Source organism: Passer domesticus, chromosome 4 (genome assembly GCF_036417665.1).
Source record: "Passer domesticus isolate bPasDom1 chromosome 4, bPasDom1.hap1, whole genome shotgun sequence".
Classification (NCBI taxonomy): Eukaryota; Metazoa; Chordata; class Aves; order Passeriformes; family Passeridae; genus Passer; species Passer domesticus.
Genome location: NC_087477.1, coordinates 77,366,655 through 77,392,959, shown reverse-complemented (window position 1 = coordinate 77,392,959; position 26,305 = coordinate 77,366,655). Strand labels below are relative to the sequence as shown.

Here is a 26,305-nt window from a genome sequence, read left to right as displayed (position 1 = left end):
CAATGAAAAACTCTCTCAGTAAAGATGTTTCTAATGGGTATTTGTCATCATCTTCACCAACAATGTGGACATAAATAGAAAATCTTTGCAAAAATTATTATAAACATAATAAAAAAAATAAAAACTGACTAAAAACTAATAGCAAAAGTGCAATCATGCAGTCATTTTGGATCACAAATAAAGAAACAAAACATGCTTTAATAAATCCAAGATGGAAAGCTTTGCCATTAGAAAATACTACTGTCATGCTGACAGGGTAGGGAATTAGAGCCTGAAAAGGGATGAGCAACTGTGTGAGCTCCAAGAACCACACCTCAACAGGAGGAAGTCACATTTTCCTTGAAAAAATCCTTAAATTCAAGTATGGAGGAAATTTTTGCTATTGTGGACAGGATTTCCAACATTATAAACAGTGAATTGTTGCTGCCAATTCACTGTTTATAATGTTATCCATATTCTGTATGGGTGAAAGGCTGCAAAAAGAAAAACTCAGTGCTGGAGAAAAAAATGCCTTGAAGAACACAATGTACTCAGATTGCCAAAAAATCCCTGAGAGATAACATGATTACACTTTGCAGGGGGAAATGCCAGACAATAAAAGCCTGCCTAATCTTAAAGGAAGACATCATAACACCGAGCAGCTTAGAAGCTCATTCAAAAGTCTGTATTTTGTAGCTTATTTTGTTGTTGTTCAAGTGGATGTTATTGACTATACTACAAAGGTTATGGTCATGTCTTTATCTTCTGAATACTTCAAAGGCCTTTCTGAAAGAGCAGCCTAATAAAACATTTGGGGCTGAACTGTATCAGATATCTACATGATACAAAGAGGGTTTGAGGTAACCTGGTAATTCCTTCCTGATTCTGCTCTTTGGGAGTTAAAGCTCCAAAAACTTGAAGCTGACTAATGGTTGGTCACTGCCTCACTCCCTCTAGGAATGAGCAGAACAGATGAGCTGTCTCTCACAGAGCATCATCTCCTGCTATCAGTCTCTCCCTGTTGCTGACATCCATTAACAAAAAGCAATTACTACTGAGAAGTTGAGATGAAGAGAGATGTCTTACCATTAATCTGCTGATTTCCAGGAGAGAGCTTGTGGTGATCCCACAGAGAGCACCACAGACAAGAGGAGAGACATTTCTGCAGGGCTTCAGTGGGAAGCCCCACACATGGGAAACACTGACTCCAGGGACTTTCAGTTCTAAATTAATAACAAGTTCTTTTTACTGCCATTCAATACCTGAAATAGTTTGGGCCTCATGCATTTCTGTATCCAAGTGCACCGAAATGGGATGTCTGGAGACCAGTGATGAATGAACGGATCATGGTGCTCCAAGAGCAGTCTGGAATGAGATGGAGTTTGTGGCACCTTCACACAGGGAATGCTGCTGGCAGAAATGTCCTCCCTCAGGTAATGGCAACGAGTCCTGAGGGACCAACACTGCTGCCTTGCTCAGCTTTAGCTCAGTCAGTGCTTTTCTAAGCACGTTGTCTCTCAGCACTGCAAGACTATTCTTGTATTCTGTCATGCAGAACTGGATGCTGCCCATCAATTTTTGGTATTTAACTTGCTGACATCCTAACTGATGACACAGCTCAGGCTTTTCCACTCAAGTCTGCAAAAAGTTGCACAAGACAGAGCCTAGAGGAATTCTGCTGGCAGTTGCTTTTGTAAGGAAACAGGAGCACCTCAAAACTGGGAGAAATTAGAAGGATTAATGCACCAACCAAGATTTGGGAAACATACAATCGGTTCCTGGTTCTGTCACCACTCTCCTATCAACCTTGTGCTGCTAAACCACTTCCCTTCTACATTATCCAGGTTCCTCATCTTTAAAATATGTACAGTATTTGCCTATTAAACACTCATGCTTGCTGTCAGAGCAAATCCATGAAATATTTAGATATCCCACTACAACTGAGGCGTCATTCTCCATATGACTGACGAGACCAGGACAGGCACACATTCATCCATGGTGCTGACCTCAGCTGGGTCAGCAGTGTGGCATCATTCTGGTTTCACAGTGGATATGGTAAAGACTAGATAGTGCTTTCCTGTAAAGAAATATCCTATAGCAATCTGTAGGAGGCTGACTATCTAACCTGCAGCTTGCACTCCCCCTGATCTGTCTCATGTCCATGAACACAGGTCCCCCTTATGGACAGTAAGTTCCTGCTGCTAAAAAAAAATACAATATAAACTTGAATGTCTGTAAAATTATATTTGTTTTAATACAACTACTGTGTTTTAAAAGTATCACATCAGCCTCCCACTGAATCATATTTTAACATATTTTTTGTTGCCTTCTACTAGAGCTGAATGTTTTACTATAACACAGAGTTGATGAGAGAAACGTGGTCCTTTCAAAGGTAGATAAACCTGGCAGGTCAAGATTTAGAAAAAAAACTTACTTTCATTTTAAAACAAAAATTCAGTTAGGAAGCTAAACTGTAAAAACTGTGATAAGAATTCTGTTGGGCAAAACCTGGAAAAGATCACCAAAACAGTAAGAAATTAATCATGGCGTACGGAAAGGAGAAATTAAAATCAATAAAAATTGTATTCATGTGTTGCTAAAGCATTTACACCACCAAAAACCTACTGTTGTTAGAATCAAGAAAAGACTGTCAACCCCAGTGTGGTTTATACATTTATTTTTTAGTGCCAGATATACCTGTGTTGTACAGAAGAGCTAAACACAGCGGGTGTAAGACAATCCTGCTCCCTATGAGATGGCTATCTCAGCTCTGGGCTTTTAGCAATCTGTGTAACTGTACTCCAATCACAACCACAGCCATCAATAATAGATGCCAGTGCCTCCATCTGCCTCTGCTCTTCTCTCATCCTTCATTTTTACCCAGCAAAGACCTGCACGTGTTTAACTCACCATGCCCTGTGCCATGGGCATCCCACCCCTCAGCTCCAGGCACACAGATCCTCTGAATTCAAAATTAAACCAAAATCTGCCACAAAGCTGACTCCTCATCCTCCCCCACAGGGCTGGTATTAATTGCACAAAACACTTTTGGAATAAAAAATGATCAAATATTTTCCTGGGACCTGAAAAGCCCAACACACACTTACCACTTTGCAACAGTTATGGTATATGAAGTAAGTGTGAACTGTGTATAGGTCTACAGTTTTCATAATCAATTTTTCTGTTTTCCAATCTATTGGGAAAATTGAGAAGTCTCTTTTTCATTTATGGACCAAGCTTTGATGTTCCTGAACTCAATGAAGATTTGCCATCCAAGCATGCAAGACCTCCACATGCTAAGACTGAATTTCCAATTAAATCTTTAACTATTTACTACATAAAATGACATTAACACAAGATAGTTTTTGCTTTTCATAGCTCTTAAAATAATTCTGAACATGAAACAACAATATCACTGTTATTCAGCTGATAGTTTTCAGGATGTTAAACTGAAAGACTAGAGGGATTCAATTAAATATTTAATGAAGAGGATGGGACAGTTGAGTGTGCCAAAATAAACCTCAGCTCACAGCTACAGTAAAACTTTGAAAGATTTTCAGTAAAATAAATCCATATTTTATTAAAATGCTTGCTACAGCTGTTGGAATAATATATGCCATCATAAAACAAATGTTTACATGAGTACTGTACCCTGCCCTGGATAGTGCCTGCCTTAAAATCAATTGTCTTGGTATCTCATTCTGATTTTTAGCAAAATACAGATAATAAGAACAACCTTTTAGCACACATTCCCTTGGTTAAATTATCTCTCCTGTTACCAACTAGCTACAGGCAAGACAATGGGGGGGGGGAGAAAAAAGTGAACTATAAACAGTCATTTATAGGATGAAAAAATGGCCTCTTTGCTGACATCAGTCTCAGAAAGAGAAGGGGATGATTTCTGCCATGGAATAATCTTTTCCAGGAAAATCCCTCCAAACTCCAGAGCTTGCTGCTCCTGCAGCCACCCTCCCACCAGGATTCCCCATGGTCAGGTGAGGGCAGCACAGTCGTGTGGACTTGTCCCATCTTTCCACAAGGGCTTAGCAGAACCTGACCCCTTGCTCGTATTTCAGACCTTAACTAATGACTGATTAATAGAAACTCTGAGTTTCCCTGAATGTTGACAGAGCTCCCAAAGATGTTAACAAGTTTAATGGGGAGAATAAAATCCCCATTGGCTTTGTCCTACACTTCTGACTCTCCTTGAGCAGGCTCAGTGCAGAGCTGTTCTCAGTGAAGCTCTGACCATGAATGCAGTGGAGAATGGGCTGAGAGCAGCCCTGGGGAGAAGGACTTTGGGGTGCTGGTGGGTGAGAAGCTCCACATGGCCCGGCCATGTTCTCTCAGCCCAGAAACCCCCTGTGTCCTGGGCTGCATCCAAAGCAGGGTGGGCAGATCAAGGGAGGCAACTTCACCCTCTGCTCTGGTGAGACCCCGCCTGCAGAGCTCCAGCTCTGGACCCCCAACACAAGTACAACATGGATCTGCTGGAGCAAGTCCAGAGGAGGCCACAAAGGTGATCAGAGGGCTGCAACCTCTGCTCTGGGGACAGGATGAGAGAGCTGGGGGTGTTCAGCCTGGAGAAGAGAAGGCTGCAGGGAGACCTTGAAGTACCTTCAGGTGACTAAAGGGGCTTAAAGAGAGCTGGAGGGGACTTCTGACAAGGGCATGGAGTGACAGGACAAGGGGGATGGCTTCAAACTGACAGGGAATAGGTTTAGACTAGATTTAAGGATGAAATTCTTTACTGTGAGGGTGAGACACTGGAACAAGTTGCTCTGAGAAGTTGTGGCTGCCCCATTCCTGGCAGGGTTCAAGGCCAGGCTGGAGGGAGCTTTGAGCAGCCTGGTCTAGTGAAGGTGTCCCTGCCCATGGCAAGGGCGTTGGAACAAGATGATCTTTACAGGCTTTTCAACCCCAGCCATTCTGTTACTCTATAAACCAAACAAGTGAAAAACACATTCAAGTTTTGAAATCTGGAGATACTGGTTGTAGTCAAAAGCTGCAGTTCCACTCTGGTTTCACTGCCTGCCTTCATCTGCTACTGTTAAACGAGCAAGATCTTCTAACACAACACATCCTTGTTTTTGTCTTGCTATTTGTATTTATTTGTATTTGTATTTGACTTGCTATTGTCTCCAGAAATTACAGAGTAGATGGCACTAAACACAACCTCTGTGCCCCATCTTCCAACCAGAGCTTTACCCCTCTCCTTTCCCACCTGACACAACCATCCCACCACACACTCCCAGCCTGGATAACACTGTGGAGGTGCCAGAAGCCTTGTTCCAACTGAGGAAAACATTATCCACCACTGCCCCCTGATCCCCAAATGCAGCCAGGTGAACCTGCCTACTCAGAAGGATCTATCTGGAATAAATCCAGTCACCCTCTTCTGCATCATGTCCCCAGAAACACATCCCAGTCCTCACACTAGCCCTGTAGAAGAAGCTTTTCCTTGCTCTTGACATTCAAGTCTCAACGTGAGCTTTGATTTTCCTAACACTGTCCCTGCATGCCAGGGCAGTATTTCTAAATTCCTCCTTTGTAGCCTCTCCCCTCTTCCACCCATAGCATTCCCTTAGATTTCCAAGTTTACTGGAGGCTGTGTAACGACTCTGCAGATCCAATTTACACATATCATTTCCTGAGCAATTTAATCCAATGATTTGCTTGCACATTTCATTCAAAAAGAAGGTGTTTTTTTTTTTCTTTTTAAACAAAGCCAAACTTAAGGAGCACTGACATCTATAATGGGACTTAGAAGGCAGCATGTGAGTAGCATTTAAAGGCCTACTGGGAGCAAAATTACAGCTCTTAAGAAGAGTGTGGCTTCTAAAATTTAATTTAACTGTTGCCTGGGCTTCTTAAATTCTTATCTGGACTAATCACTACAAACAATGAGGTGACTATTCAGAAAAATACCCATTTTTAGTATTTTTGGTGCAGTTTGAGCAATTAAAAAGCACAACAACCCAGACTGAGCAGTATTTCCTAGAGTCTTCTCTTCCAGCATCCACAGAAATACCATCCTGTGGTACTTTTTGTAAATGTGATTATACAGTCATTTTTATATATGACATTTTAGCAGTAATTGTTCCAGCACAGCTAAGTAATTGTACTTGAAAATTCAATGATGGAAACAAGTTTTCCTGCATTCATCACTACTGAAACATGTGGGAATGCAGTGGGTCTTTTAATAAATAATAACCTAATTTCTGGATGCTCTAAGTACAAACCTTGCAATTTAAATATAGCTCAGTCTGCTTAAATGTTCCTATGAAACAAAGACAATTTAGACCTCCATCAATTATAACAGATGGCAAACTGATTTCTGTTTTAGTAAAAAGTTTGCTTGGGTTAAATAAAGTTCTAATTTATTTTTTCTACATTTTGTTTTATTTAATTAAACTGCCCTAGAGATGAAAAATGTGGTCAGGTTATCAAATATTTGTCCATAAATAATGCATGAAAATATGGTCATTTCATTCCTAATCACTTATTTTAGATAATTTTTTAAAAGTGCATTTAGCATTAGTGATTTTGATGTTCATCATCTCAAACCACATGGACCAAATCACAGCAGTGCAGCCCAAAAGAGGTAAGGTTTCAGATATAAATCCTTGAATTGAGTAGGGCACTGTGCCAAGGTGGGATTTGTACCTGAAACCACTACACTTGTAACTTTAATTTACTGAGATTGCTCTTCAGAGGAAAACATTTGAAGGAGGATCCTCCCCCCCCATCCAGCTAGGGCAGGGCAAGGTATTATTGGGGCTGCTTTGAAAAAGAAATCAGTGAGCTTGGCCATCCTGCCCTGAGTAACCTCGGCTGGTCTCTCCTTGCCCTCAAACTCCCTCCTGCTGCTCCCCACACTGAAATTATAATGGTTTGCTCCTCTTAACTTCGATGGTTAAAATGACCTAATTTTGCAAATTCTGACATCTCAATGAGATGATGCAAGAGGAAAAAAAAGAAAATCATCCTGTGGAAAGTAACATTTCTGTGTCTACTTCTGATGCAAAAGAACTGTTAAGTCCTGATGTTACCAAGTTGGCTTCATTTGTACTCATCTGCAGTATCAGACTGAAAATTCCCATGACATTTCTCACAACTCCATACACAGATTTATGCTTCCTACATACTTTGTCATTTGATCACTTAAAAAAAAAAACAACCCGTGTGGACTTTTATAACAAATTCATGAGTTGGAATCATAGACATCGCAGTCACTTTGGAAAATCCACACAGATTTCCCTCAACATAATAATAAAATATCACAGTCATCTCACAAAAACACCCTTCAAGTTTTGAAGTGTATCCTAAGAATAAAAATATCTGGACTTTGATCAGAAAAGGAGCAAGTTCCAGAGTTCAGGACCTCCTGCTGGCTCTTCTCTCCTCCATCCTTTGGTGGCTGCTGGTGTCAGTGGGAATTGCTCACACCGATCTGTTACAAACCACTGCTTCTACATTTCAAACTGAACCTCCTCCAGGGAACCCAACTTCAAAATTTTACACCCCTCTTCCTCTTGCTGTTTAAATGGAGCCTTAACTTTGTAACATGCTCAAGAAAAGTAGAGCAGAAAAGTCTTTAAGCATAGCAAGGCATTCCCTAGAACCTGCAGGAAGAGCAGCACGTCCAACATCATTTATGACCCCCAAAGCCCTTCCTGGTGCACCTCATCCCAACATTTAGGTCCAGGATGGATGCAGGCTCCTGCAGGGCACCACTGGACCAGAACATCTCCATGGCCCAGCTGAGAATAAAACCAGTTTACAGAGGGAGATTTGTGTGCTTCCCACAGAAAGCACACAGACAAGGCCACATCCATTGCTCCCCCTCTTGCACCATCACATCCCAGACCAGGAAAAGCTGAAGATGCTGGAGACCTGCTGCATTTTGGGTCTGCACCACCATGTTTAAGCCCATGTAACTGAGGTTTATTGATCTCCTGGAAAACAGCAACATACATTTCCATCTTGGTTTTACTATACGTACTTGTCAACAGGATTTTCGTCATTTCTGCCTTCAGTTTAACACTACAAATATTTTGACACCAATAGGTTGCAAATAAGATGAACAGATTTCATGTCAACATGGACCAGCATGAAAACAACACACCCTTAGGTCACTGAATTTGAGTTTTCTGTCAGGTGTTGAACAAGGAGATTTCTTCCTGGGAATGGCCATTTCATGTTCAAACTAAAGGGAAGGCCATTATAGCTGTGTCATTTGATGGGAAAAAAAAATCCTCCAGGAAGTAAATATTTACTCTCTGGCATGTTTGGAGCTTAAAAGGATTTTAAAAGGAAGTGATCTGCTCGGAAGGTATAACCAGGCATCTAACAATAATTTATGCAGTGGCTTTGTACAGGCACAGGATAATAGTGCTCCCCAAAAACATTGTGTTGAATGTTGGGGAAAGCAAGGAGGAAAAGAGAGTGATCTTGGATCACTCCAGGCCGAGTTGGATGCATCCTGTTCTTCCAGGTGGTCTAGTGGATAGTGGGAAGGTATCCCTGCCCAAGGCAGGGGGATTGGAATGAGATCTATAACATCCCTTCCAACCCAAACCATTTAATGATTCATTCTATGGTTCTTAAATGAATTTTGTATTTCAGGTAAAGCTTTGTAACTGAAATATAAAGCGAAATTAGAAGTGCTCCTCCTGCTTCAGACATTAAATAAAAATGGAACAATAATGGCCAAATGGTACCTCTCAAATCCGTGGGGATTTGAGCAGCTTTTCCTTCTGAAGATGAAAAATTGGGACTAGATGAGACACTACAGGTCACATCCACTAACTCCAGAGAGCAGATGAAGTGGAACACACTACAAGCAATATGTATGCACACACTTGTGTCTGTGACACGTCAAAAAAGCCCCTCGGTGTTTGGGTACCAAAACCAAATTTCAATGGATGCAGCCAGGCCATCTCCAGGATGTTTAAAGAGGTGTTTGTGAGTCTAGAAGCATTATGTTTTAATTGCCAGCCTTTACAGCCATGTAACAAAGCACTTCTAACTCAAGGCACAAATGTAATGATTAAAATATAGTCAATCTTGCTAAGTTGTCCTCTAGTTGAATGCAGAGAAGTAATTCTTTTCCTAAATTATTTACAAAAGACGCTTGTGAGAGGCAATGTGCCCATTTTATTACTGCTGCAATCTTTGCTTCCTTAACTTAAAAAAGGGAAAATCAAGAAGCTAAACTGAGAACACACAGAAGAGGAAGAAAATAGTGTCTGCAAAACAAATATCACACTTCAGCCCTCTGGAATCTTCTGGGGTGTCAGTGCTGTGTTATTTGGAAAACTGTAATTCATCAGACCTTTCAACACGTGTCTTTTGGAGAGACACGGCCTGATGCAACACAAAGTGCAGGTGGCAAACAAAAATGCAATTAATCTGTCAAAGAGCACAATGAAATGCTGAAATAAATTTCTGAAATAGTCAAACCTTGAATCTCTTCTGACCAGGATGTCAGTTTTTTCCTGATTGGGGAACATGAGAAGCACAGAAGGTTCTAGAATATTGTTTTTATCTGCAACATCCAAATGAGGCAACAGGCTGAGTAATTCTGAGCAATACTGAAATGGTGGAGCAGGTGGGGGGTTAAGTATTGACCTGCACACATAAAACCAAGCAGTTTTTCTTTGAAGGAAATAGGAATTATAGAGAATTCCTCATTACAGGTCATACCCAAAGCTAGAAATGCTTCACCTAATAATGTCTTCAGTGCTACTCCCACTATTTAACTGTTCAATTCTTCTAATGGCCTACATGTTCCATCAGTCCACCAACACAAAAATTCAAGAACTTATAATCAAGAAAAGTAGCACTGAGAGCACCAGAGAAGGAATTTAGTTCATTAAATAAAACTAAAAATGGATGAAAGGCAAAACAATTTCTGAAAACTAGAAATAGATGGGGTAAATAGCATCAACATAATGTAAGTTCTGTATTTTAAAAGGTAATAAGAAATTAAATCTTGAATATTGAATATGCATTTATTAAATTATTTTAAAATGGGATTGTGCATGTTATATAGAAAATAAAAGTCAGTCACTGGAGTTTGTACATATTCCAGGCTTTTGACTATGTGAAAGTATCTATGTGAAAAGAAACCAATTCAATCACAAAAAGACAATCAATGGTTTCCTTGCCAGAGGCAAAAGTTCTAGAAGTGCAAAGTGGCTTGTCATTAATTTTCTTTCCTTGAATCTGCTGACTGTTACAGTGCAGTGCAAGATCCATTAAACTCTTCCATCCAGATTTTGGTAGGTATGAAGCAAAGAGTGCTGCCAACCCAACACACAATTATCAATACAGCAAAAATCACACAGCCCACAAATACTCATCTTAAGGTGCTGAGGGAGGAAAGAGGAAGGCAAGAGAAGGAAAACAGTGGGAGTGCTGTCATGAAGATTCAGGGGGAAAGGATCAGTGACAAGTGCATATTTTTAATTAGCAGTGAAGGAGTGCCCAAGGCCAGGCTGGGTGGGGCTTTGAGGGGTCCCTGGCTGGGGCAGAGGGTGGACTTGACCATCCCTGAACGTTCCTTCCAACCCAAACCATTCTGTGATTGCAAGAACAGCCACAAAAATGACTTTTGAGCCACTGACAATTGAAGATGACTGTGCCCAGGCCGAGACACCCTACTGAAGAAAACAAAATAAACCAGGACCATCACCCTTACAGAGCCGCCCTGGTGGCTCCCTGCAAAGAGCTCGGTGTGTCCCCAGCACTGCTGCAAACACCAGCCTCCCTCCAAAATCCCTTCAACCTGCCCTCTGCGCCTGAGTTCCTCACTGCCAATAGTCAGCATGACTCTGGAAAACCTTTAAATCTTTAAAATAAAAACTTGGGAAGAAAACAGTATTTTCAACTGGTCATGTCTATGAAAGTGTATTCTTTCAGGTGTTTCATCAGCCCTTTGACACAAAAAGGGTTGTTATAATATTGCACTGTAACACAAGGGAGGAGTGGGGGCTATTTCTGTACACACTTTTTAACTTTTTTTTTGTTTTTAATAATGACAGAGCAGCTGAAATTCTACTTCTTTTGTTTGGGAAAGAAAAAAAAATCAGAAAGAAAAAGAAAAAAAACCCTGAAAGAAAACACACTGAAAATTTGCACTATGCATCTAATGCAAATTAAGTGGAATAAACAAAATCCCATTTTATTCTTTTTTATGGAGTCAGCAACTGCAAGAAGCCAGATGACCTCTGGAAGAAACCCCAATATGTACTTACAAATAACAAGTTTACATGTGATTTTGTTTTACTTATTTAGTTCCTACTATCTCTTCACCATCTGTCTGTTCCAAGAAGGTTTTCTTCTGGCCAACTGAGTAGTGAACATAATGCAGTGGACAGGCTGACTTATTTGAGGTGGGTGATGACGAACAACTTGGACATCCTGACAGATGAGATAAATGTCCTGGCAGCTGGAGCTTATTTGATTATAGGGAAAGTTACAGTAAGAACTAAAATATTGCTGCTATTGCACATTTCACCTATTTTTGTTTTCTTTTCTGTAACACCTTCTCTTAAAACAGATGCTGTTCTCTTTTATTTAATATGAAAAATGAAAAATGTGTATGTTGAAACTGCTACAGGTATGCAAAAACACATTTGCTGTATTTTCAAACACATTTAATTATTACCATCATGTGTGTGTCCTGGTGTTGGTCCATTATGTTTAGAGTGATAGAATATTTGCAGATGGTTAATCCCAAACTAGTTTTATATCAATTACACATGTTTTTATACTAGTTTTACCTCATTTTTACATTATGTTCTTACAGCAACAGTTTCAAGTACAACTGTAAATAAAGTTTTACTCTGTAAATACTTTTTATAAGAAATAGGAGAAATTTTGTATATACAATAATGAAATCTATTTTACAAATCACATTACAGACTTTACTATCAAACCAGTATTAAGGTACAACTAAAGCTTTTGCTTATCATGAGACTGTAAAATGCCAAACACTTCTAAAACAAATTTTCCTTCTTGTTAAATATTTTGAAGAGTGCTACAATGAGTGCTATATTTAGTAATGGTGAAACTCAACAGCTTGTAGAATTTCTTGCAGTGAATGCATGCAAGACTCAACCACTGCTAACTGCACACTACAGACTTTGTAGTTGAAGAGACAGCAAATAAGCTCCAAATTAGATGGTTTGGTTTTTTTTTTTCCCATTTATTAAATACATCTCATATGCACACAATGATGGCGTGGTTCCATTTCTGAACCAGAGCTCATCCAACAAAAATGTGCACACGGAGGTTTTTGGGAGGTGTATCTGTGTATGAACTCTGTATCTGAGAGAACTGAAGCTTCTGCATGCAGCAGAAGGCACTTACACTGCAATGGAACCAAAATTAACTTGGAAACTTGTGTTTATTGCTGAAAAATCAACCTGCTGAGACACAGGATATCTTAAAAATTTTCCAAACAATCTATTATTATCCCTATTCTGGTAACATCTACATGTGCCAGATGAAATCACAGCCCCATGGCCTGAACTCAGAATGAGCAAATGTCTCCCATTAGAGATGAAGGAGATAAGGCAAAGGGAAGAAAAGGCACAGACAGTTGAAGTCACTTGGTTGATGAAAACAAATCCATCACTGGCCAAGCCAGCAACCTGAAGCCAGTCAGCTTTCAACACCAGAACAGTTTGGAATTTGACCCCTCAAATTGGCATTTACAATAATTCACATCTAGGCATCACACTTATTTGTCCACAGAATTCCCCCTCCTTCCTCACCCCAACCCTGAGGACACTCGTGCAAAAACCAAAGAGCCAAACACTTGATTTGTGTTTTTGGAAACCAACTATAAGACTATATTTTTTAATGTTTTTCTTCATTCCTTCCCCCACTCAACTTTTCATTTTCTTAAAAACATAGAGCAATAACATTTCTGGTGCTTTTCTTATCCTTAACCCTTTAACCATCATGGCACTCCTCACACATCAGTGTGGGTCTGTTCTGGGCAGCTCTCTTGGGAAACACAGCACCCCCTCTGAGCCCAGTCACAAGCAGAGCCCAGAGCCCCAGAGATGCTGGGACACAAGGGGACACACTTGGACCTCTGCATTTGGCTGGAAATGGTTCCAGAAAGAAAACCCTGCTGGTCCTAATAGCAGGGGCACAAGAAGCCAGCTGAGTTGGCTTCCAGGTGAGCTTGGTACAAGTGTGAATCAGGAACACAACTGCAGAGCTGAAAACCATCCCAAAAATCCAGCCACCTCCTTCCAACTTGGTAATACAAAAGCCCTGCAATTTATGGATCTCTCTCAGTTACCATTGTGGACCCAGGCACATTTGGAGAGGGAAAAAGTGCAAAATTAAGTGGCTAAAACATCATTTACATCAATGAGAAAGAGAAATAAGAGGGGAAAAAAAAAGTATTTTCTTTATTAAGCACAAATTTATCTGTGGCCTGACCAGTGCAAATAAAAAATGATGAGAGCACACAGAGATGCACATTAAAGATTTAGAAAGTGTCTTTAATGCACAAACTCCATGAAAATCAGACTGGAAGTACGTCAGGGCTGCTGCCTCTTTAGGAGGGGAACAAGGCAGAGAAGTGGAGCCGGGTGTCAGAAGCCCAAACCCCCCATCATTTATGAAAGCCCATTCCAGCTGATGGGAAATGATAATGGCTCTGAAAAGCAGCATCAGGAAGGCCTGAGTAAATCAGTCTTTCCTACAACTGATGAGAAAACCAGAATATGTTACACTTCCAGCTCTAAATGAAGAAAATCTACTGGCTTTGAGTGTGATAAAAATATTACCATGTACTGTCACTTTTTTCGCTGCCTTCAATTAATTTTTATCTCTGTCACATCCAGATAAATGCTGGCAATCTTTACTCCTCAAGACTATAAGCTGTTTTTCATTTTTTATATTACGAAGTCTATATAATATGTGTGAGAAAGACTATGATTTAATAGTAGTGTAATACTTTAAAAATGCATTAATATATAATAACACCTTCTGTTTAATCCAATATATTTTTTAAATTAAAAACACATCAAATAAAAATCCATGGGATTCTTGTCCAAAATTACTCAAACCACACAATAAATCCATCACAAAACTATCTTTGTGTGGTGAAAGCATGAAATGACTTTGTCAAGTGCACATATAATTGTGAATTTCAACCTTCTGAGGAATAGTAAAATTGTTTAAAATGAACTTACTACATAATTTTCCAGAAACTCTGGCTCTATAAATCTAAACATTAAGTGCAGCAAAACACTTGTAATTAAATATATGAAAATTAACCATCAAGCCATGAAGTAGAGAAATCAAAGTGAAGCTATGAAGATAAATTATTTGTTTAAAAAACCCAGCAGCATAAAGGTATACTTCAAAATATTTCCCAGTTGTGCTTCTTGACCTGAATGTGAACTCTTTGTTGCTTGTCTTCCTCCATTCCTGGGAATCCTCCTTTCTTACAGCTGGTATCTGCTGTGATTAAACTGGACAAAGCCTTGTGCTGGGCCACAGCAAGGACTCAGAGCCCAGCATGTTGCCTGTGGCCATGGCTAATTCCTCCCAACAGCACAAAGATCACACCATAATATGTTTCTAAATATGGAATAACTTCATGCTCAGGGACCTCCAAAGCAAGAGCTGATGGCTGGGGGATTAATAACACCCAACACATTTCACTTCTGCTTTCCCCAGTTGTGCCAGACTAGCCTGGAGCTCCACATCACCACCAAGGTGCACCTTCCTCTACCCTCAAACCCTACCAAAGATCCTCAGCCAAAATTTACATTTTATTCTTGGAGGTGAAAGAAGGAGCAGAAAGCTGAGCATTCCTGGTACCCCAATGACACATCAAAAGCACAAGGAAAAAACACAGCACCAATTAGCTTAATTTAAAACCTAAGAAGTGACCCAGATTCTTTAAGCAGAGCAAGTCTGATACTTAATAATAATATCTAATATTTAAGAAAAATAAACTGCCTTGGCTAGTAAGAAGTGATTAGTTCTGGAAATATGTACAGTTAGGGCAGAAATAAGGAGTTTAAACATTATCTGGTGATCATGAGGACAGACTGGGAGGTGCTTTAATTGCACAGATGAAGCACAACCAAAGCCAAGAAATCAAGTTATAACAGATTTTTAAAAGTTGAATTATTCACCTCTTACAAGTCTCTCACTAGAGTCTGTTTTGTTTTCTTTCTTTTCATTTAAACAAGAGGTTAAATAATGGCGAAATTAATTGAGCTTAAAACAATTTTTGGAGCAGGACTCCACACAGATAAAAATCATATAGCCTGAAAGGCCAACTTTAATAATTTTCTGCTCTGGGGCTTAAAGGAACCGCAGCACAAGACAACAATCTCTTCACCTGGCAGTAATACACACATGAAAAAAAAAGAATAAGGCAATTCTCTTCCAAAATTTTCTGGCTAGACCACAGTAAATATCCAAAGAGAAAGAAGGTCTGGCTAGAGATGTCTGAGTAGATTGCGTGGTTGCTTATTTGATTTACAAAGGACTCAAAGAGATTTAACACTTTACAAGACAGACATAAGTATGGTTGAAAAGTGTTTTTTTCAAACCTGACAGAGGTTTTTACTCATTTTTAGCTCCAGATCTGATCCTGTTTTTCATGCAGGGCTTTGCCTACTCATCCTGCACTCACAGAACCAAAAGGAAGGTTGTCCACCTCCCAGAAGGATGAATGAATTCAAAAGCCTAAAATCCCAGTGTTAATGTCACAGGTGTTCTCAGAGCAAGCTATTAATGTCAAAGATATTTAAAAGAAAATGGTTTAGAGATTGAAATATTGAGATGTTTGATTAAGGTTAAGTGGAAAACTCCAGGGCTGGCACCTCAGGTTTTGCGCTTCCTACATATTTGAAAGGTCACATCAGTGGTGTTGGATGTTTTAAAACTCACAAATACACAACACTGAAATGAATTTAGTTTGTTAATGTACTAGGCTACCAAGGCAGCTGGAAATTCAGTTCTGAAAACACAGCTTGAAGCAATCCTCTGGGTGGTCCACCATCCACAGCTGCTGAGTTTGGGGCTATTGGAGGATGTGTCCCCACCTACTGCTGTTGGTGCCCATGGATCAGATGTCCAAGAGCTTGTTCTGCCCATTTTTCTGTCTGTAGAGCAGATATAATCTAACTCCACGATTTCCCAAGGCACCAATGTCTACATGTTCACCACTTGCTGCATAACTCATTAGTTCATTATTTCAACATCAGGGTTTACACTGGTGTCCCACTGGATTCATTAAATTGCTCCCCTGCTTCAGTTTGGAAGGATTTGATGGAACAGCAGCTCAGGTCTGACGTGTATTTACTGAGAATTGTAAAGTGTCTCCATAAAAATTGCAGATTATGAGTGGAAGTTCATATTGTAGAAATTAATGTTTTTAAGAGGAGCTGTTGCACACATGGAACTCCCAGAGCCACACACCCCAAAATCACTGCAGCTTGCTTTCTTCAAGCAAAAATATCCATCTCTGGAGAATCACACACTATTTTGTCCAAGTAAAACTGCACATTTGCAGGTACATTGGGATTCAATGACAACTGAAAGAATAACACATTTTTTCCAGCCAAGTGTGGGAAGGGGGTGTGTGCCTATTGCTTTTTCCCCAAGTATTTTCTGGTACACTACTACTTGAAATGCTCTTTTATAAGGAACACAGCTTAGATATTTTCATACCCGCTAGTGATGGCTGTGGAAAGGCACATAAATTTAACAAGAGTACAACACAGTTTGCTATTTTTAAACCTGGAATATTTTATACTGGGGTCTTTTACCACATGAAAACACAATGAAAGCTAGGCAGCTAATTATCTAAGAGGTAACAAAACTTTAAACTACACACAGATGTTGAGCTGCACTAAAAGGACAATTATTTGCCAAAATCACTGCCAAATTAAAGTTCCTATTTGGAAACTTTCACACATTTGTGTTTGGTGCAGCTGCAGCTGTTTAACTGCACATAAATTTTGTTTTCCCCTTTCCGATTGTTATTCAAACAACATTAAAGAGCAATTACAGCAGAATGACAATAACTAGTCCGTTAAAAGTTCAAATTGTAGGAGATCTGTTTTAATTTAAAGTCAATAAAGTATTAGAACAGCAAAATAAATGGATCTCTCCGTGTGCACATGAATGTTCCTTTTCTTTCTACGCACATATTCAATATGTGCAGAGGCACCAGGTGTAGCCCTGGCTGCTGTAAACGCGAGCCCTGGGCTGGTGCTCCTCTGCAGATGGACTCTGACTCCACCAAAGGCAGGGAGGCCCTGCAGAGAGACCTCCGCAAAAAGGGCTGGAAAATCACCAACCATGTGAGTTCAACAGGGAAAGTGCCGGATTCTGCACCTGGGATGGAGCAGCCCTGGATGTACGGACAGGCTGGGGAATGAGGGGCTGCGGAGCAGTGCCAGGGAAAGGGACCCGGGGCTCCTGGGCAGTGGAAAGCTGAGCCTGAGCCAGCAGTGCCCTGGCAGCCAGCAGGGACATCCCTGCCCTGGGGACATCAGGGACAGCACGGCCAGCCGGGCAAGGGAGGGATTGTCCCGCTCTGCTCGGGGCTGGGCCGGCCTCACCTCCAGTGCTGGGGCAGCTCTGGGTGCCACAATGTAAGAAAAACATTAAACCATCAGAGAGTGCCCAGAGGAGGGCACAGGGATGGGGAAGGGCCTTGAGGGGAAGCGTGTGAGGAGAGGCTGAGGGCACTTGGTCTGTTCAGCCTGAGGGGACAGAGAGGAGACCTCAGTGCAGATACAGCTGCCTCGTGAGGGGAAGAGGAGGGACAGACACTGATCTCTGCTCTCTGGTGACACTGACAGGACCCAAGGAATGGCCTGAAGCTGTGCCAGGGGAGGTTCAGGTTGGATATCAGGAAAAGGTTCTTCCCCCAGAGGGTGGCTGGGCACTGAGCAGGCTCCCCAGGGCAGTGCTCACAGCACAGCCTGGCAGAGCTCAGGAGTGCTTGGACAATGCTCTGGGGCACAGGGTGGGACTCCTGGGGATGGTGCTGTGCAGGGCCAGGAGCTGGACTGGGTGATCCTTGGGGGTCCCTTCCAACTCAGGATAGTCTATGATTCAGTTTTGTATATATAAAATCTGTGTGTAAATGTTGCAGACATCTGTGGGTAGCCAGGCAACTCTTCCACAGTCCTGGTCCCTGGTTTTGCACAGGTTGGAGCTGAGTGGGCAAAGACTCGGCCTCGCACAGCTCACTACCAGGCTTTTCATTTAGCTGACTGCACAAATCTCCAGACCACAAAACTCCACAGACTTCATCATTTCTGTATTTATTCTGCACCTAAATACTCCCAATGGACTTGATTACCTCTCATAAACAAAAAAAACCTCATAAAAATGTGGCCTTGGAAATAGATCTGGAGGATATAAATAAGCACAACCGAACCACAAGAATGGACATCACCAAAACACATCCTGATACAGCCCCTAAAAATTCTCTTTATCAAACTGGGCAGACAAAACAGTTCTGTCATAAACCTAATGGATTTATGAGATTTCAGCTGTACAACAACATCAAAGTCTACCTTAAGGGGGCTGATAATAAGGAGGGGCAGATAGTGAAGAACAAGGGGCAATGATTCTAAACTGAAAGAGGGCAGGTTTAGATTAACTTTCAGGAAGAAATTCTTTACTCAAGGGGCAGTGAAGCAGTCTAAGATCCTGCCTAGAGAAGTTGTGGATGCCCCATCTCTGGAAGTGCCCTGGCTGCTTTGTTGGCAAATCAGCTATTTTTATAACGTAGCCTGGAATTAAATATTTTGCCTTAGCAATACCAATTAATTCCCACCTCACCTGTAATCTCCCACCAAGAAACTGATGCATCCTCAGACACCTAAATACTTACAAGATGCATCATTTAAACAGCTGGATTAATCACATCCTTATGGGTGAAAACTATTCATTAAGTATAGAAACCAAATTCTCCACTCTCCAATTCTCTAAATTCTTATCTCCATTACTGATGTCAAACCCTTAAGGAATGATTTCCCATTTCTTCTCTGCTGAGGAGGATTGAAACCCCAGCAGCACAGCTATGAGCTCCCATCTGCAGTGTGCTATGGGCTACTCTCCCAGCTCATACTCAGATGAATTATGGGGTTTTAAATTGAAATGCTTTAAGAATCATTTTTTCAGACTCGGCATAAGTTCGGCAGTGTTCCAGTCCCTGAGAAATACTCTGAAGTCTGCAGATAGCAAATCATTAACATTTTGAAGACTCAGTAAAAATGGAATCGGAAGATTTATCTGCTGAAAATTGGTCAATCTAGTCCACATCCTGACTCTGGAAGTTGTCCAAGCACCTGATGTTTGAAGAGCAAATTTTCTGCAAGTAAGGAAAAAATATATTTACTTTTGACTTGCATTGTCAGTCCTCCTCATACCATCAAAGTGGAGGCTTTTATCACTCCTAAAATTTTCATTTGCATACTCTGTTTAATTATTCAGTTGTAAATTCTAACCTGCTCTGTTCTAAATGGGCACTCATGAAGCAGCTATATTTTGAGCCCAGTCCTTTTCAACACTGGGCATCAATGCTTTTAGTGATGCTAATAACTAACCAGCTCCAAACCTTCCAATCCTTGGTAAACCTACACTTACACCAATCAAATTTAGATGCTTCTTTCCCAAATCACTGCAAAAACTCTCTGCCAGCAAATTTTGTATTGTGTTGTTGACATAAAAGTATCAGATACCTGTACTTAGAGAAATTGTCCTTCAGGTGCTATAAACTGTTCCCAACAAGCAGAGCAGGCACCTATATGGAATCAGGTCTTCAGAAAATCAATAATTTCTCCCAGTCCTGAGCTTCATAAGCAAAGCTGTCTTATAATACCATCTGGTGTTGAGTTTATCTTGAAAAAATTTGGTACATAATTTTCCATGGGAAGACAATAAAGCATCTAAATGCTTTGAAAGCATTCTTGTCCATTTCTGAAGCTAAAAATTTATTTCACTTCTTCTTGTGATAGGACACTGAGAGGAGATACAGAAGTGCAGAAGGAAAAGAAATTGGGGAAAAAGGAGAGCATCTCATTTCTTTCAACTCTAGGAATCCTGTAAGTGGCCTTGAGGTAACGTCAGAGGAAGAGTCAAAGCAAGGAAAACGTTCTCCTGCACAAACCTGCCTTTCTGGGTATTCTCTGAGTAAAGAACCGAGCCAAGATTAATATCTAAATTGCTTTTCTCTTTTGAGATTCCAGAGATGTGATACACCAATAAGCTTTTTAAGGTGCCAGCCCAAAAGCAGTCACATCTTTCATGATAAGCACATCCCTCAAAGAACAAAGCAAGCATCAGCTCTTTTTTATGTATTATGAAATATTATAACCTAGAAGATCCTTTTGTCAGTACCAGTGTAAACAGAGACCTTCCTTTGCTGTTTGCTCCTCTGTTTCAGAGCTTGAAGAGATACACAAATCACTTCCTTTCCTTCATAAATCAGAGGTGCCAAATCTTGTGTCTTTATACAACAAATTTATCCAGACATTTAGCAGCACTGTTCCAGGAAAAAAAAAATCTGATTTTACTAATGAAGTCATTAACAACTGTACTTTGTGTGCAGGCTTCAAAACCTCTCTGTGAAGATCCAAGTACAGAAAAGACTGAGCAACACATAAAAGAACAGTAAACCTTGAATTTTTCCACCAAGAGGTCCAGCAGCCCTCAAAAGAGCAGTGGTTACCAGGTGTTAACAGGAGCACAGCAGGCCAGGGGCAGAAAAAGGAATAATGTGCTCTGTATCCATCTCAGTGCCACCAGCTAAAAAACTAAACCAAACTAAAAAAAACAAACAAAACAAGCAACAAAAAAAACTCAAAGCTAACCAAAAACCCAAAACCAAAAAACAAAATCAACCCAAAAAAAACCCCAAAAACCCCCAGAAACCCCCCCCCTCAAAAACACATTTTTGAAGCATAGTCCCTCAAAAAAAAAAGGTGGAAGAAGTTGCTTTACTTGGAAGGAGGAAGAAATGCTGAGAAAACAGTTCTATATCCTTTAGTGAATCAGAAAAAAGAGGACAGCTTGGTTTTGACCAGAACTGCTTTTCTGCTAACTTCCCTCATTTCTGCAGGGTTATCACAGAGGTGACTTCTAAACAGCAATTTCTCTTACATAATTACTTACTAAGTATCTATCCATTGCCAAAGAAGTTATCATCTAAGGCAGAGTTATAATCTAATCTAATAAACAGGAAAACATCACAGAGAAAGTGAGGCAAATCATATGAAACCAGAAATTATGAAAGAATATGCTTTGATGATGAACTAACCAGCTTTCTGAAGTTACAATATTTACATATGAAAAGAGGATTGCACAAAGTTCCCGAAATTCAAACATTATAAGCTCTGATGTTCTATCCACCTCCCATTAGAACTAATTGAAGGATGGGTGTTTTTGCCCTGAGGCATTGGATGGGAGATAAAAGGAAAGGTGAAGTAGAGATGAGGCTACCATGGTTATGGTAGTGAAAATAATGCCAACATGCAGCAGACAGGGACAGCCAGTGTGAACACTCAATTACAGAGAGCAGCTCTCAGTGCCAAGGCACATCACCACCCTGCCCTGGGACGAGGAACTGGATTCTATAGAGGCCATTTATCTTAAAAATTAAATAAACAGATTTGGGGAAATGATGAAGGCAATCAGAATGCCCACTGAGAAACTTTGCAATCAATGATCCATTCTTCAGACCTCAGTAGCTTTAAGCTGATACGTTTTTATGCCAGACTAACTGAGACAGGTTTGGAGAACTGATGGTTCAGACCTCCAGGATTTCTTCAGAAAATCTCACACTACCACCAAAACCCCACAGCCAATTCTTTGTGTGCCTCCTGACATAAAAAAACACACTTTCTGCTAAAAGGGCTCAGCTAACTCTAGCATTTGTTTCCACTCATTTTATCCTACTCTTTGCCACACACCTTGGAGAAGGATATGGAACATTTTTCACAAACTTTCATACACTTGCAGATCAGTGGGTTAATATATCAGCCTTTCACCTTTGGAAACCACAGTTCAACAGTCTGAATTACTATGGTAATAAACGTGGTATTGTTTTGGTTCAATACAGACTTGTGTTTGAAGAACTGTAACAAAATATTTTTATAACCTTGTGGAAAAGATAAGAAGTTGGCAATTCTCTTTTATGCCACAGATTTCATCTGTAATCTCAAGCAAGCTAATTAAACCCAGTCTTTGAAAATAATTACCTGTCTAACACTGATTTTACTAAGTCTGGTTTAAATAAAACTACTTTCTTTGATAAACTAAGCTATGATATAAGTATAAATTATTTCCTTAAACAGGTTCACAGCAGGTAACATAGGGTACAGCCCAATAAAAAAAATGTACACCCAGCTCAGGTAAGATCTTAAAAAATGTGGTTCTTTCAGAAATAGGGAGAAAAAACCATTGTTATAAGTCAGATATTCAGCTTAAACCAGTTTCCACATCTCAATAATAAAGCTGTGAAAAATAGAGCTTGCTAAAATACAACCAAGCCCACACTGGGATACCTTACAATTGGTGGAGACTTACTCAGCAGCCTTGTGACAGCTCTATCCAGCAGGATGTGTGTCTCCATGGATTTTAACTACAGATTACTCATGACTATAGATACAGTAGTGCACTGTGGTCAAAATGATCTTTACAACCAGTACATTTAAGGGACTTACAAAATTGTATCCTCCATCCACCCCAAAAAGCGGACGGCTCTTTAAATTATTGTTTTTAAGAACTCAGGGCCCTAGGCAGGATATATTGTTCCTTAAAATAAAGGCAAAGCCTCCTAAACCCAAACTCACTGCAACCAAGCCCAGAGCCAGATAATTTCCTGCTTTCGCACAACTAACGGGCATGTTAATTCTTTTACTGTAGCAGGGATTATACAAAAACCCCTATTCTATTGATTTTAATGGTGCTGTCACTGTGGCAGAATAATGCTTTTCCAGTATCACTTTGCATTACTGCTTCAACCTCTGATGACAGATGAAAAGTACTGAATCTTCGCCAAAAGCTGAATACGCCATTATCTCTTTTTGCACAGCTGCGCAGACATACCCTAACACAGACTGGGCCTTGCTACCATTTTGTTTAGGGCTTAAAAGTACAATAATAAAAAAATTTTAAAAACCCTCCCATGTCCTGAAGGCAAAGACAACCTGAAACTTTGCTCAAAGAAGCATGAAAGCACAATTCCTTTGCCAAATGCACCCCGGAATGTCACATTACCTACATGGGGTTAGTAATGGGCAGCTGAACTCTGAAACGCTGCTTGGGTTTTATTCTCTGTTTGCTCCTGTCAGTTCAGCAAATTCCAGTAATGGGAGAAATAAATGCATAAAGGTTTATATTAACTCAGTCTGAGTTATAATGTAATCCAGATACTACTGGAACTAGAGGCACCTAAGTCTGAACAGGGCCTTTTGAATCACTGACTCCAGTTTTCAAGTACCATTCACAATTAGTTTTTTAAAAATAAATCACATTAAAAGCCAGCTTGGTGTCCAGACCTACTGTGTCAGTCAGAGCGATCACTCATGGTCAGAAGCCTCCCAGCCTCAAGCCTGAAAGCAGTAATTGTCAGTTTACATCAATTTATTTCTTATGCTAATGCTGGCATTCAGCTGAAGGAACTCCTCGCACTCCCTCCTTCTTTAATTCTCTGATATCCTTGCAGACAGCAAACATACACACGCTCTCAGCCCACATTTTGCCTGCTGCCAGCCACTCAATCCGACCAGCCCAGGACACACATTCTGCTCCATCACCTTAGCAGGTCTTCCCTGCCCTGTCCTGGTATGAATTCTTCATTTGTGAGTGTGATGACAAGAGTAACACACTTTGGGTCTGAAATGGCACAAAAGCCTTATTCAGTGGCATTATGATTTCCTCTCTTCAGTGGAAGTTTCTTCCACAGAGCATTGCTCTTGGCCTCTCTCACGGCTACATTTCATTAGCAGCTGCCAGGTAACCTGCACCACCTACCACAACCAATATCTTCTCTTCCTTTGTCATTTCCAACAGTGGAATAATGTGAGCTGAGAAGCTTATAGCTGAAAAACCCCAAACAGCAGTATTTCAGCACATATCCTTACAGTTCATAGCATGAAATTGAAAACTATTTGTATTTTACCCATCCTCATTACCTTCCTCACAGATATTCTGATCCTTTACTAAACATTGGTAATTCTGTCCTACTCCACAGTCTCAGCATGTTGCATTTCACCACTCTTCCTGCAAGATCCCTACTGAAAATACTAAATAAAACACATACCAGGACCAACTCGCACATCACTAAAACTCCTCTTTCTGCCTTAGTTCCTACATCAAGTCCTCCATCACACTCACCACCCTTTAAATAATTTTAATCGTGTCCATTTTCACTAACAATTTCCTGAAGTGAGGCTTAACAAGCACTTCACTGAAGCCCAGACTGAGCAGAAGTATCAGTTATCTATTTTAGTAAACTCAGACTAGACTTTATGACATTTCTATCTACTAAATCAGAATCTATTTATTTCCTCTAACCCCTTCCAAAGGATGTGAGCGAGGTGTGACTAACAGGTCAGCAGCCCATTTAATAGCCTTTGCTTCTCCTGCTAAAACTGTGGCTGTTATTTTGCAATTAGAAATTGCTGTTTCTCCATCCTCAATGTCATTAGCCATCTTCTCCAGGCAAAATCAGCCTGTTGGGAAAGGAAATAGGCGTTTTGGGCATAATCAGTTACATTTAATCTCAATTTCAGCCAGGATTAAGGCAGTCCCACTTTTAGATTAAGGCAGTTCTACTTTGATTTTCTTCTGTTATCATCTAGTTGTCATTTAAATTCACTTTTGCAAAATTAAGTCAGCACAGCTTTTTGGTTACTCTCTCTTAATCACTACACCTCTAACATGCCACTTTTTTATCATCTGCCCTTGATTTCCCTGCTCAGCCAATTTCTACATTCCATGGGGGCTGCTCATTCCCAGTCCCCTTCTTCCAGTTCCTTTTCAACGCTGCCCGCCCATCTCCACTTTGGCTGAGAACACAAGATACAAGCAGCATTTGTAACCCTGACCTCCAAATTCAAGTCCTCAAACACCTGGGCTCCTATGACACGGCCAAATTAATCTTTTATCTGAGCTTAGGACCTCACACTACTAAATTCAACACAAATATTCTCTAGTGCAGTCAAAGAGGCCGGACGAAATTAAAGGATTGTGAAAGACCCTCAAGTCAAGGGTCAACATGACTGCTATTATAAATTACAAGGGAGCAGCAATCTTATCTCACTAACGAGGACAAAGCAAGAGTATGAACTCCAGGGTGGGATGGATCTACTTACAGAGCAGGATCCTGCACTGCTGGAGCACAGCTGCTGCTGTAGGGGACTGCCACAGCACTCTGCCAACACAGCAAAAACTATTTTTCCACAAATCTCAAGTGTAACCTGATGAACTGTTTTTTCTGTTCAGGTAGGGAGGGAAGGAAACTGCTGCCTGGGTGTCAAATGGCACAGAAAGAGGGGCAGTGTTTTGTGTAAAAAAGGAGAAAAAATGCAAAGATAAATTAACAGAAATGGAAAATGTAGTGGAGAGAGCCTGAAAAGCAGAATTGACAAGTTTCTCCATCTTCAGAGGGTCTTTCCTAAACACTAACTCAGCCTGCTGGAATTTGCTGTGGTACTACAAAGTCCCAGCTGCAATATGAGACCTAGGACAAGGGAGAATAGCTTTCAACTGGAAGAGAGTAGGCTTCAATTAGATATTAGGAAGAAGTTCTTAAGTGTGAGGGTGGTGAGGCACTAGGACAGTTTTGTCCAGTGAAAATGGGGATGCCCCATCCCTGAAATGTTCCAGGCAAGGCTGGATGGGGCTTCAAGCAACCAGGTTTAGTGGAAAGTGTCCCTGCCTGTGGCAGAGGGTGGGACTGGAAGAGCTTTAAGGCCACTTCCAACCCAAACTATTCTGTGATTCAACTTGGGGTTGAGTAAGAGGTCTCAGATGAGCTCATCAAGACTGTGAAACTTGTAGTAGGGTTATATATACATCTATAAGTGATCCATGTCACAAAACAAATGTTAATTCTGTGACTAAAAGACAGTACTGTCACCTCAAGAGTTGCTTCAGGAATTTCTTAGCTGTGTAGCAAGAGAATAAAACCTGAATTCACAGACAGAGAGGACAGTGCACTGCTTGTCATGGTTTATGCATGGAGAGTCCTCTGCATATCTGTGTTCAGCCACCTGCCTTCACCAAATTATAGTACAACATACGT

General features: G+C 40.6%; 1 protein-coding gene and 1 long non-coding RNA gene across 8 annotated transcripts in view; one reads left to right on the top strand and one right to left on the bottom strand.

Annotated features, from left to right (window-relative positions):
- The window catches only part of CTBP1 (C-terminal binding protein 1), a 235,412-nt gene that overhangs the window by 77,208 nt on the left and 131,899 nt on the right, over positions 1 to 26,305 (bottom strand). The window lies entirely within an intron of this gene.
- Positions 17,205 to 22,249, top strand: LOC135299633 (uncharacterized). 2 transcript variants are annotated; one of them, XR_010361597.1, is made up of 3 exons: positions 17,205 to 17,339; positions 19,177 to 19,372; positions 20,013 to 22,249. It is a non-coding gene; the product is annotated as an uncharacterized LOC135299633 (long non-coding RNA). The 2 variants fall into 2 exon arrangements; XR_010361596.1 differs by lacking the exon at positions 17,205 to 17,339 and adding an exon at positions 17,732 to 17,884.